Source organism: Elaeis guineensis, chromosome 6 (genome assembly GCF_000442705.2).
Source record: "Elaeis guineensis isolate ETL-2024a chromosome 6, EG11, whole genome shotgun sequence".
Classification (NCBI taxonomy): Eukaryota; Viridiplantae; Streptophyta; class Magnoliopsida; order Arecales; family Arecaceae; genus Elaeis; species Elaeis guineensis.
Window position 1 is genome coordinate 129,113,972 of NC_025998.2, and position 13,965 is coordinate 129,127,936.

Below are 13,965 nucleotides of genomic sequence, written 5' to 3' on the forward strand. Positions count from 1 at the left end.
TGATGATGATACATGGGATATTTAAAGGTCTGTTTCAGCTGCACAGGCTGTGCTCCTTGTTGGTCGGGGAGTATTATTGAATGGGGGAGAAGAGGGCATTGCAGGACCACATTCTATGAAACAGTAGAGAGAGGGAAAGTGAAGGCCATCAATGGACCACTCTCTCGGAGTTTCTGAGACTAGGGTTTTTTAGGAGTTTTATTAGGGCAACATGTGGAGTGGCTTCGTTGTCTGCAAGCCTTGCATGGAACTTGTAAACTGGCATCACCTTGGAATTGGTTCACAACTGAATTGGCAAGGACAGTGATGGATGAACTGTGAGTTTTAATGGTATAGGGACATGAGCATCTTTCCAATTTGTTTCACACTAACCTGCTACTATCACTATGTTGCACATGTACAACAGGGACCTGGGACCACTGCATCATGATACAGTTCATTGATCGATCTGGCTGCGATGTTGCGATTAATGACTAGAAGACAACTTGGAAAGCATACTGGATGGCCTATTCACGACCATCTATTTTTGATCCATTTGATAGTAAATATTGTGCATGGTACTTTGATTCTCTGTCCATGTCATAGGTACCCACAAATAATACCAAGTTTGTTCCAGTAATTTTTCCAAGTGGAAGATAGCAGAGGATCAGAACTCCTATCTGTAACTCGACCAGATTGGACTGACTGTGCTGCTTTATTTACGTAGGTGGAAGCAAAGAGATACGGATGACAAAATTGGAATAGTTTGTCATTTCTAGCCATGTTCTTCTACATCAATAGAGAAGCCTTCTTAGTGAAAAGAGATGGGATGCCATGGTGCTTTTTCCCTCCCTTTGATAGTGGACCTTGATGTTTAATTTGTTGAGGTGGTCACATTCCTAATTATACATACAACATATGTACGTATGTATATGTATGTATGTATATATGTATATTTACATGTATATTGTTACCTGATTGGACCTGACCTTTGGGGTGAATGACAGCAGTTGTCTTTGATCATGCACAACTGCAGCAAGACCATCTTTATGATGAACTGTAATATCTTGCCCTTGACTAGACTTGTCCCCAGTGCTTGCATATAGGCATCTCTATATGAGAATGACATGAAGTCCAAAATGAAATGCAAATCTTAGGTTAGTTAAAGATTCTTCAGAAATCATACAGTGAACAAACTATATTTTGTTTTGTTTTATTGAAATAATTGTGGTATATTTCCTACACGGAAACATCCCTAGTCCATCAATTCTCCTATTAGTGTAACTTCTCTTCTCTCTGTGATTGCTGCTTACCGACTGTTAGAATATTGAAAACATATGTCTGAATTCATCAAAGCCAATCAGTGGATATCTGTTGAGGGTTGAAGAATGGCAGATAATATCCTCTTGAGCATGAACTTTATTGAACATATTTATTTCGCAATTATGGGAAAATGATTTTCAACAAAGTCTTTAAAATATCCTAAGAAACTCTACCTGCTTTGCTCTTTCACCATGAACAGATGGATGAAGTAAGTGATAGTGCGTATTTTTGTTCTCAATTACTGTTACTACAGTTCTTGTCATCTTCTTCGAATACTGTGGACCTAAGAAACTATACCTGCTTTCCTCCTTTCACCATTTTTGAGGGATGACTGCTAATTCTTCGAGACTGTTCAATTAATGGCCAGTGAGCTCTATTATTCATTCATGTATCCCCAGTAATAGTATATATATATAGTAGTATATATGGGAACCCTACAAGTTGTGATAGAGGTATTCATCGCCTCCAACTCAGATGAATAATGAAATGCATTACTGAAGGCATCACTTGGTGGATGTGCAGACTTGGATGGCATGCAGCATGACCAAATGAATCATTTGAGCCCCAAAAGGTTCTCTCTATATTCTGAAGTAAGCCATGCTTGCTCGTAATTTAACCATATGCATGTATATGTGTGAATGACATGACTGAAAGTAGTCTGGAATTGGTGGCGGAAAATTGGAGACTGACATAGCCGAGAGGGATTATGTTTTGTTATAGTTTTGGGCCACGTCTTTTTGAAGGGTGCAAGGCATCTTTGCTTCCTACGAAAAATCCCTTGCCGGATGATATCTGCAATTAATGCCATGCCTCCTGCGCGTGGATTACTTTAACCCATTTGTCCTTTGTACTTTCTTTTCTTAATTTTGTGGTGAAGATTGCCAGGAAAGGAAAATCTTGATACGAAAAGGAGAGCAATCTTGTGCAGGAGGCATGCTAGTTCATGCATGAGATAAAATTTTCACCCATTCACTATCCATCTAATCAGTGGATATAATAAGTTAGCAACCCTTTTCAAGAAGTCTTTTCTGAAAAAAAAAAAAAAAAAAAAGAAACCTTAGAAGCAAATTATTACATGTTTTGGGAAAAATATTGTATATATTAGTTAATACTTTCTTTAGTTACAAAAATTCAGTCCTTTGGCTAGTTTACTTTAAATCATTGGAGGGATTGATCACCCCTTCACATAAAAGATGTAGACTAGGGTGACACTGTTACTTTCAATTGTGATGCATTACCTATTTAATTATATTGTTGATCTTTGAACATCCCCAGTTGCAAGCCAGGCTCGTAAAAATCCTTACCAATAATGTTTAGAAGATAGATTTTATTTGACTTTCCATCCAGCAAAAATATTTTTACCACTTCCCTCGGAACCTCTAGTGTCTTTACCCTTTTGCCACTTCATTGAGCATGCTCCATGGTCTAATTTTGCTGTATTGTCTTTAATTTGGGTTTGCATCTTCTTTTACACCAGCACCATTGGTCCCCTACTAGCTCATTTCATTCCACAAGCTCGCCTCGAGAGTCAATATAGATTAGTATGTGCTAATTTTTATGTTTGAATATGATAAAATTTTCTCATCCAAAAAAAAGGACAACAGTGATGATACAACAACAATAACAATAGTCACAACAAAAATTAGATGCATTTGTACGAATTTGAGTTTTTCCTTTTTTATCTAAGTAGTATCTAGAATTTGAATCTTCAACCTTCCAAATGGCAAGTCCTTATAAGAGTAAGATGCCAACCAACTGTGCTAACAAGAGTTAGTAAATTTGAATTTTTCTTCCTTCAAAAGAAAAAAAAAAATTTCTTCATTTGTTGTGGAATCAAAATGGCAAATTATGTACTCCCTCTTAATCTATATCAAGCATAAATATATAACATTCAACTCGATGGATTAGCATGCTCATTCTAGTGTCCAATAGATAGCCCACATCTATACAAGTGAAGAAGGGAAGAAACATCATGTATTACTCTTTTAGTAAAGAGTGTCAGATCATATTTTATACTCTATGCTTTCACTGTTTAGTCTCTTTAATTCCTTAGGACCTATTCCTTTGAGCAAATCTAGCTACATTATTCCATTTTCAAATGACAATATTAGGGTATTTAAAATCTACTCATTAATTCATGAAATTCATAGTAGCATGTTGCATACAGATTCCTGAATATTTCACAAGGATTGCTCATTTTCGAACAAAGGAATAGGAAAGTTTTGAACCTTGAAGGCACAAACATGTCGACTATATTTAAGCTATAGGTTTCAAAGAAGTTTGTAGTTCATTTTGATGCAAACAATTTTGTTGTTTTTCATGCTTTAATATGTAGAAACTAGGATGGGCACTCATTTTGCAAGTGATAAAAGTTGTATTCTAAACAAGTTTTGAAAGAAATGAAGATCCCTATGATACCTCTTCTTTTTTGGGCAAGAGATCGATGGTTTACCTCCCAAAATTTGGAAATACCTATCAAAATATATTAGATTTTATGTTCTGTTGTTGCCGAGCAACAATGATAATGAGTAGTTGAAGTTATAGGAGTGCAGTTCAAGTGATTACAGTAGAGAGCAAAGAAGCTATCAAAACTTTCACATTCTTCATTTTCAATAAAAATTGGATTTTATTTCTCAATCTTCTAGGCCTATTTTAAACCTTCCATAATTTTTAGTAAACTGACCATAATTAAATAATATCCATGTAACATGTGTTTAGTTCCATAATTGTTATGCACTATATAATTTTGGAGTACTTATGTTGAGTCAACAAATCCAAATAGTACTTTCCATAGAGTTTTTTTGGTTATAGTCTTACATTGATCTAAATAGTATCAAAGCAGATTTGGTATTTGTCCAATATGTACCAGGGGCATTATAGTATGGGACCATTTGAGTTGACCCCAAACTGATAGTGATATTTATAATTGGATTTAAGCAGATTTGGATCCTTAGTTTAGTGAAGATGTCAGGGCTTAAATTGGGAGAACATATAAGGACCCATGCAGTATATCTTTAATCTCATATTAATTATGCACTGTATAGATTTAGGGTATTTATATATATAGAGTTAAAAAATCCAAATAATATTTTTTTGACTAATCTTTTTAGGTAAGGTCGATGATTATTAAGGATAGTATCAAAGTAAACCTAGCTCATGATCTATGTAGATTGGATACACTATGCTACTTATGATTGAATTTATGATAATTAAGATTAGATTTGAATGGATTTGGACACTTAGTCTCATGAGGACATCAAGGCTTAAATAGAGAGAATATGTGATGATCTACGTGTTTGTGTATTTATTCTCATATCGACTATACATTGGGTAGATCTTGAATATATATACAAGTCGAGGGAATCTAAATGATCATTCTAGCTAGTCTAAGTGAGATCTTAAGTTACACAAATGATATAAGAGAAATCTTGGCTGATAGCCCATGTGTGGACAAAGGGACATTACAATACAAATCCATTCAAGTTGACTACATGTTAACTGTATTTGTGATTAGATTTATAATACTTATAATTGGATTTAAATGGATTTAGACTCATAACATTGTGAGGATACTAGGATTTAAATGAAGAAAGGTATAAAGATTTGTACAGATATATGTTTAGTCTCGCATCAGCTATGATTGAACAATCTTGGTACTTATACAAAGATCAAAAATTCAATTGATAACTTTTGATTAGTCTTTTTGAATAAAAACCTAAATTGTTACAAATATATTATTTAATTATCATTGCCCTTCCTTTGTTTTTCCTCTTATCATCATTGGAGTCATTTTAGGAATGGCATCTCTTTATGATCTTGGTGGGTCATTGCATTTGTGTCCTGTATAAAGTTGCTTTTTGTGAGAATATTATTCCTTTCATCCATCATAGGCTTTTTGAGTCTTCCACTGCTCTCTCTCGTCTCTTTCAGTAGCTTTTTATCTTCTTTTATAAATTCTCATACCTTCATGTTGGTTGATCCAAATCTTTTCTCTTTTTTTTCATCTCCACTCTATTCCATTGCCAGATCTCCATTGACCATTTTTTTTTGCCTTTTGAGTGACAACCCCATGACCGTTGTTTCTTTCAACAATTGTCTTCTTTACTGGAGCACTGCGTGTACCTACCACAATCGTTGTGATCCTAAGCCATGTTAGCAACGTGCGAGCGTTGGCTTTATGGTTCATGTGGACGGTGTACTTTTCCTTATGGCCCATCGTTATCACTTGCGTACTATTGTTTGTTCTCCAACTTGATATGGTTAGCTTGCCTTTTCGGATAGCCATTTGAGTATTTTCAACCATTATGAATATGAATGCTAGCATGTGACCAGCAACCAATTCAAATCATGTCATGGTGGTTAGACAATTTAAACCTTCACCTACCAGCTCGAAGAACCTCAAATTGGACAACTCAATTGCAAATATTTATATGTTAAACAATCTCTTACTACATATATAATCCAAACTCTCTTTGATCATGGGCATTGGTCAGACCTCTAGGGAGACATTCAACAATGGCCACATGACCCAGAGATATGGAAAGGAGGATAGCAACTGCTTCTCCCACAATTATCCTCAGAAAAGGAGAGAGTAGGGCACAAATAGACTTATATTCGAAAGATCTGCTTGATTGGTGATTTTCTTTTACATGAATTGCCTGCGCCCAATGCTAGATAAAGTTGGTTATTACCCCACAATGTTGAAAAAAAACAAACCTTCTATGTAATGGCATAAAAAGGATTTATGGTAATGATATATTAAAGTTAGCCACCTGGTAATGATTTATGAGTTTCGAACTTCTGAGTCTTTTATCTTCTCTAACCAACAAAATTTCTTCATTTCTCTAGCGGCAAAAAGACATGATCTTTTCTAAAAACAATAGTCAAACTTTAAGCATGTTTGTGTCTGTCTATGTGTGTGAGTTGATTCGCCTCATTTATAAATTTAATCAGAATTTCTCTCTTGATTTCTTGAAACAACTATGTGAATCATTTATAACTTTAATCAGAATTTCTCTCTTAATTTCTTGAAACAACCATGCTTACAGCTTCTCAGATTCATGTTTTTGTTGCTGATTTAGTTTGCCAAAATATTTTGGATGTACTGAGCTTTTCTCTATCAAAGAATTATCCCATGTACCCAGTCCCCTGTCCAGTGACACTCTACCAACATACTTTCGGGAATTCAGTTTATCTTAACATCATGCTGTTCGTATGATTCAAGAAAGTCACATTAAGTTATTATGCATTTATAATGGGACAGCTTTTCAAACAATTAATCACTTGAATGTTTCTAGGCATAATTGTTCTTTCACTATTCATGTGATCAATTTTGAGATGTTATACCTTATGTTTTTCAAGAGATCAAACGTCATCACGTTCTGTTTCTTGGACTCATTTTATCCACTTTGTCGCATTGCGATGGCAGCCACTGTGCTCATGCAATCAATCTTTCACCAGCGATCAAAGCATAAGAAATCCACTACCACTTTAGCCTACATTCTTACGTAGTTCATACTGATCTGTCGTATTCATTCACATCACATAACAATATCACCTTATCATCAATGTCTTCACACCCCATGTTATTGATCAGGATCAAATATATAACTTCAAGGAGGTTGGTGTATGTATATGTATATATATATATATAAAGAGAGAGAGAGAGAGAGAGAGAGAGAGAGAGAGAGAGAGAGAGAGAGAGATCAGGATGTTCATGGATAGATACATGTCTGCTAGTCTAATGGGTGCCACATTTCCTCACGATAAGTACATGACTCACAATTTGGACTCACCAGCGTGCCCTTTCTTTAAAGGCCAGGCGAGGACTCAGAAAAAGCTTCACGAGGAGCACCCCAACTGGATCCTTGGAAAGCATAAAATATGGAGGCTTGGCTTGTAAAGTTATGGATCCTCTGGATGCTTCAACGGTTAGATATTTGTATTAAATTAGGGTGGAAGCCTTTCCTCCTCTTCCTCCTCGATCTGATAAAAGCTTTAAGACCCAATAATCGCTATCCGAGCCCGCATGGGGGTACGGCCCCTATGACTTGCTCCAATCCTTTGGTGCTGCACTATGCCGCCCTACACCCTGCAACCCTAACCCTCCATCCACACCTATCTCACCCCTATGCTCTGTGAAACTGAAACCCTAACCCTAACCCTGGTCTCTATCTGGATCCTGGTCTTTCTTCCTCTCTCTTTCTACTTTATGGCTCACCCACCTTCGATGAACTTGGGATCTTTAGCCACCGCTCCACCGGCTCTTTCCTCTATAAATCCCACATCCCAAGTGGGGTGGGTTTGTAACATATTCCCATCAACTTCCTCCACTAGGGTTTTATGGTAGCCTTGCTTTCCTCTTTATTCTATTCTCATGTCTCCCCTCTCATCTCTTTTTACATGCCTGGCTTCTATATTTATTTGTTGTTTTTCTTTCTCTTTTTTTTTTTTTTTTTTTTTTTTTCAATTGTTTCTTTGATTTATCCTCCTTCATCTAGTCTACTTCCCTTTTGAGCTTGGTAGTTGCACCCACTTTCTTCCTCTATCTTGTTCTGAAAGTTGTTGAATGATTTTTATGTCCCATCCTCCTTTCTTTTTATTTGCCTTTGTTTTCCTTCATGGGGCTAGACCAACTTGCAGTGGGAGTTCCTTGAAGGGGCTGTCTTTCTTGTATTCTTCTCAGGTTTGTTTGGTAGTCCTAGCAGCTTCTTTCTTGCAGAAGGGCGAGGTTGCAAGGCATGTAGAACTTCTCTTCTGCTTTGTTGAATGGTTTAGCACGGAGTAAGTAGTTTTCTCTGCATGCTTGGATGTATTTTAAGATTCAGTGGGTGGAAGTTTAGCTTCTCCTTTCATTTCCTGCAAGGAGGTGACCTAGTTTTTCTCTTCTTTTCATTTTATAAAACGTTCAGTGCCTGGCTATTTGCATGCTACCTTTCAAATCATTCAGTCCTCTTATTGTGGGAGCCTTTTCATCCTCCTTTAGTTTCCTATACTGGACCACCCTATGTGCTCTTGCATTCTTTGGTTTTCCCTCTCATCTACCACTAGTTTTCTCTCTCTCTCATACACTTCCACACCCACAAACATTTCCAGTGTGACGCTTCAAGCTTCTAAGTAGTGCCCGGGGGAACGAGTGAAGCTGCCAGCATGATCTAGCTTTGAGTGGCTAAAACGACTTATGTATGTTGTATGGCAGTATTAAGTAAGCCAATCTTTGCTAGGTCATGCTGTGACAGCCTCACTTCTTCCTATTATCGGGCATATACGGCAGGCTTCCTTAACCAAATGAAAGGAGGGTAAGAGACAAGGTGAGTATATTCCTCCTATGTTACATAGCATCACTATGCCTGCTGACAAGTCTTTTTTTTTTTTTAATCTTGTTCCAAGCATCAGGAAGTGAGAGTTAACACAACCTGTTAGGCTGCAACAAAGAGAAGTTTCACTTTGATGTTGTGGTTTTGTCTTTTTTTCTCCTTTTGTTTTGTTTTCCCAATTAATACTTGGAATCATGTGGTGTATCTATCTGGAGTACAGTTGCCTGGTTGTCATAGATGAGTACACCTTGTGGTCCTCTTGAACCACAGGTCCTCTTTTTTTTGGTTGGTTGCATCACAGTCTGAGATCAATGGATCATAGTCTGGGGATCGAGAGCCTTGTTTTTGTACCTTTTTCCAGAATTTCAGCATTGAGGACATTTCTTTTATCTGTAGTATTGCTGTTTTGCACTTAACATTTAAGTAGCTATCAATATTGTAATCATGGCTGTCAATCCTGTCTGCTAACAAATGGATTGATGTGATATAGTTGTATCAAGGGCCAACCTGGATCGTTCAATTAATGTGTGGACTGTCTTTGTGAAGGAAGCTACTAATTTCATTCCATTTCTTTCTGTCCATTTGTACTCTACTGAAATATCTCATCAGAATTTCTGCCCTTAGAGGTATCACACAGCACATGATATGTGGTTTCTCTTTTATTTTTTATTCATTAAAAGCGAAGTTTCCGTAGATACCTTTCACTTGACAGAAATTATTCTTTTCACTATCATCAAAAGCCTAAATAAACCCTCCAAAGAGAGGCGCAAGCAAGATAACATAGTTTGCAGTCAACCATCCGTTGGCAAAATTTTAAGGAATAGAGAACAAGCGCACACTATAATGGAAGAAAAAGGAATTCTATGAACTACAAGCACCAAAACTGTTAAATCTACTAGTCTTCTGAACAACTTTTTAACAAAATCGTTATTAGTTTTTTAAGAAGGATTTTGTGTAAGAAAAAAAAATCAGTGGCATAATATAATGTATGTGTTACTAAATAGTGCCTAATAATTTATTACCCAATGGGACTTATTCAGATTGTTGATGAATGTCAAATATTTGTATCAGATTTATGAACATGTATTGCAGGCACATGTATGTATGTAACCATGGAAATTGTACTAAAAGCCCTCCCATTCTTGCCTTAATTGAAGTCCATGTGATTCTTAAAGTTGTTCAAGAGAGCTTTTTTATGAACCTAAAATATTAGTTGATATTGAGATGAAGTAGAGAGTTGAAGCTTTTGTATATAAATGATAGGCCAATGGCAATATTGGTTCTATGCAAGTTTGAAATTTGGGAAGGAATAGAGAATTACATATTAATTGATTGAGATAGAACAGAGAATTGATTGCATGAACGCTAAGCCAATGCAGTATTTGATCTATGCTGTCGTTAGGGTTAGTTTGCTTTCAAGCTGTTCATCCTCCAGTTGACGGGATAAATGTGTGGAGATGTTCCTTTTAAGTGGGGGTATCTTGCCGAACACTATTCCGATAAGTGTAAAAAGCAATAGAGAAGGAATAAATTTATTCCATTATTTTGGTGGAGTAGAGATATCCTTCAGAACAGAAGAAGTTATCCTTTTCCATCAGTATTTCATTCTTATTCATTTTGCAAACAAATCAGAAAGTGAGAGAATAATTTTATTTTTCTGTTAAAATTTAAATTATTGCAAAAAAAATGATACATTTAGTTGTTCTCTTTATTTATTCTTTCAATCAAGCACAACTTATCTGATGGAAATGACCTATCCCTTTTAGGGTACAAGGCATATCCTTTCAAAACTTATCCTCTCTGATAAAAGAAGACTTGCAAGAGAAGCAACTGTCTAAAAGAAAAAAAATTAAGAGCGAGCGAGAGAGAGAGAGAGAGAGAGAGATAACGTATTTCAAAAATGGGGTATCATGTAGCAAAGTACAGATTGGTGCTTTTCAAAGAAGGCCTGCAACAACGACCGGGACGCAGTATCATGTGCTTGGGGATGCAAGGGTGCACAACTTGTATTCCATATATGAATTGGCACCCAGGTGTTCTCATCATTCTTAAGAACAAATAGGCGTAGGGCTCTTTCGTGTGAAAGAAGATTGATCTTCTCTCTTGATGTCAACCGTTGGATGGCATCTCATTCAGATCTCAAAGCACTCCGAACTCCATTCATTCGTCTGCGCAAATCTCAGAGTAGTTATTATGTAATCCAATGGTAGATCCGTGCATAAAAAGATAAATCCTTCTTTCACGCGAAAGACAACCCAAACCAGGAGACAATGTCATGCAACCAGTAAAGATGTCGTTCGTACCTACAAGTGGTGGTCGCAGTATGCCTAAGCTTGTTCCACTTGTCCCATTTCATCCTTTTGCCATGGCTTTTGGTCAAAAATCTCGGTGGAGTACTGTAGTAAAATTTCTTGGACATTGGTGGATTCACGTTAGCTCTTAAAAGAAGAACATAACTAGAATGGGAATGATGATCATCACACTTGTGCAGATGGAAACAATCTTCATAACTGGGCGGACCACATGGATTTCTATTCTACGTTGGACACGTGCCCATAGGACCCACCAAACAATAGAGGCATATGTTTCATGCAAGCATGCATGCATGCCTTAGGTACAAGCATGTGTGTTGATTTAGTCATAGTGATGGAGAAAAGAAAACTATCAGGAAAAGTTATTTCTTTTGGGTCATGGCAATAAAATTATGTTATGGCCATGCATTCGTTGGGATGAACTTTTCACCTTTTCTTGCGGAGAAACCCCTCGATAAATAATAATGTGAACAAAAATCTTTATGCCATGTGCTCAACAGAACATGAGCATATAATCTTGAATAGCTACTTAATATATTAAATTTATTGCCAACAAGGCCTACCAGGCATAATCTTTTACAAATTTTGGCTGGTAACTGAACATTTTGCTTCTTATAATTACATTACTTGCACTGCAAGGATAACCTTTCCTTCACGCATGCTTGGCATGTGTAGATCTCCATCCATTATGCAGAATCCACTATATATTTACTTTTTTTCTCATGTAATCACCACCACCCATTTTAAATCCCTGCTTAGTTGTTAATTATGTTCTATATATGAAACTTGACTAATTATTAAAAAAGAATGTGTGAGGTCATCCAATTTTTCGAGCACTTTAGCTGTTGCTTCTCTGACCTCAATGGTGAAGAGATAATTTTCCTTGAAATTCTCTGAGACTCATTCCAATGTAAGTTCTATGGTTTTCACTATTATAGTCTGATCAATGACTAGCATGTAGCTTCTAGCTAGATGGCCTTTTATTCTCCTATTCTCTATTATTCAAATGAAAATCCTCCCAGTCTTCATCTGTGGTCCCTTGCCCTGCATCAGTAATGAAATGCAAAGATCACAACCATAAAAAGCTAGATGCTAACACTACCCCTAATATCTAATAAACTTGAGAAATTAACATGCATGATTCTTCTTCCATATAATTTGCCACTTTGGTATACTACAAGGTTTGGTGCCGATGAGAATGTCTGCTCCATTCTTTCAATATATGTTTTTCTAATCTATTATATGTTTAACCATACCAAGCTGCCTATTTATAAAAGCTTGACAAGATGTTTGATGTGTTATAGTCCAAATGATTACAGGTCGATGGAAACTTATTCAATATTAATGTCATGTCAATAGCTAGACTTACACCAAATGATGGAGAAACTTGAGGCAAAGGTCCCGAAGAAAATAGAAAACTATAAGATGAACATATTCCACTTAGTCAAAAATAGGGGCTCAAGGTCTCGAACCCCATCAATGTCATGTAACAGATCGATAATTTATTCGGAAAGCATTTTGTAGATGCATAAGATTAGATTTGCTTTTGAAAAGAAATTTCACAAAGTCACTTGATAGCATCCCATTTAATTAGCATTTTTCGGGAACAAACAAATAGGAAGGCAATTCGAGAAGTAACCGTGGATTTTGTGTGCCTCAGAAATCAAAGTTCTCTGACGGAAGCCTCTCCCTGTTGTTGGGCAATAAATCAGAAGAAGTAGGAACATCCAGAAATGTATCGAGTGAATGATCGCAGTAGAAGAACATGTCTACATCGTAGTGGGCATGTATATGACTATATCCCATTCAATTCTTCATCATAATTGAGACATGAATCCTATGGTGGTTGTACAATTAAGGTAAATATTTAATGGTAGAATTCAACTAGAATAACAAAGACAATATAACTCAAAGCTTGGCTTGTCTAAATAGGTATATGGTTGTAAGCTTTATTAGGTTCAAGCATAATTAAAAGACAATTCCATATTGAGGGGGTAACTTAGGAAGGTCCTCATGATCCAAAAGCAGATTGTAATCAGGCATATCATTTTCTTTGTTGCTTGTATTAGGTTGTTGGTGATGCAGACTGAACTTACAATGCTTACCATATGGAAGCTGCTGTCTTAAACAACTACTTATGAACAACTGACACCACCACCCACAGAGGTCAGCTACATGCTCCCGAGGGATAGTGGACCAAGGCTAACAAAGAAAAGCAGTCATCCCCTAACAAAGAAAGATGCTCATGCGTAACGAGCTAAATGCCAATGCCAATGCCACGAGAGAATGAGAAGAGAGAGAGAGAGAGTGATTGCCAAGTATAAACAAAGCTAAAATGGTACATAAAAGCACTAGTGAGGGGGGACCATGTTTCATGGACTCTTATGTACTGTTGCATAAGGTGCACAAAAATGGATGAGGAGAGAATCTTAAGCTAACAAATGCATGTGAACCTCTCTCTCTCTCGCTAGCAGTGTTGTGGGGCATCACTATAAATTACCTCTCCTCATGAAGACATGACTAAAGGGGATTAGTGTGAAGGATTTATCAAATCATAATTTGCATTGGGGTCTACTCAATTATAATATCAGCTCATCGAACCAAGATGGCATGAGGGCATTAGTATGGCTCATGTGCAATATCGATTTTGGTACCCCTACCAGTACCATACTACTATAATGATGGTACAAATCGGTTCATAACAATAGTATTTGGTCAGTCTTGTACCAAGTATCAGTTCACTGCCAGTATATTACTGTAAGTCTGATATTGGCTGACATAGTATGGTCCACAAACCATGGTACAACTCATAAGATTGGTGCAATATAGAAGGTTTGATCAAATCATGAGCCATGCAAGTGCTCGTCAACACAAGGAATAGATAGGTTAATTGAGTAACTCCCCATAGAAAAATGTGTTGGAGTCAACCTTGGTGTTAACAAAAAAAAAAAAAGGGTTCATTGCCATGTGCCATGCAGAAATTGGTGCTTCACATCATAGCCCCACCATGTATCAGACCGGTCCTGCAAATTGTG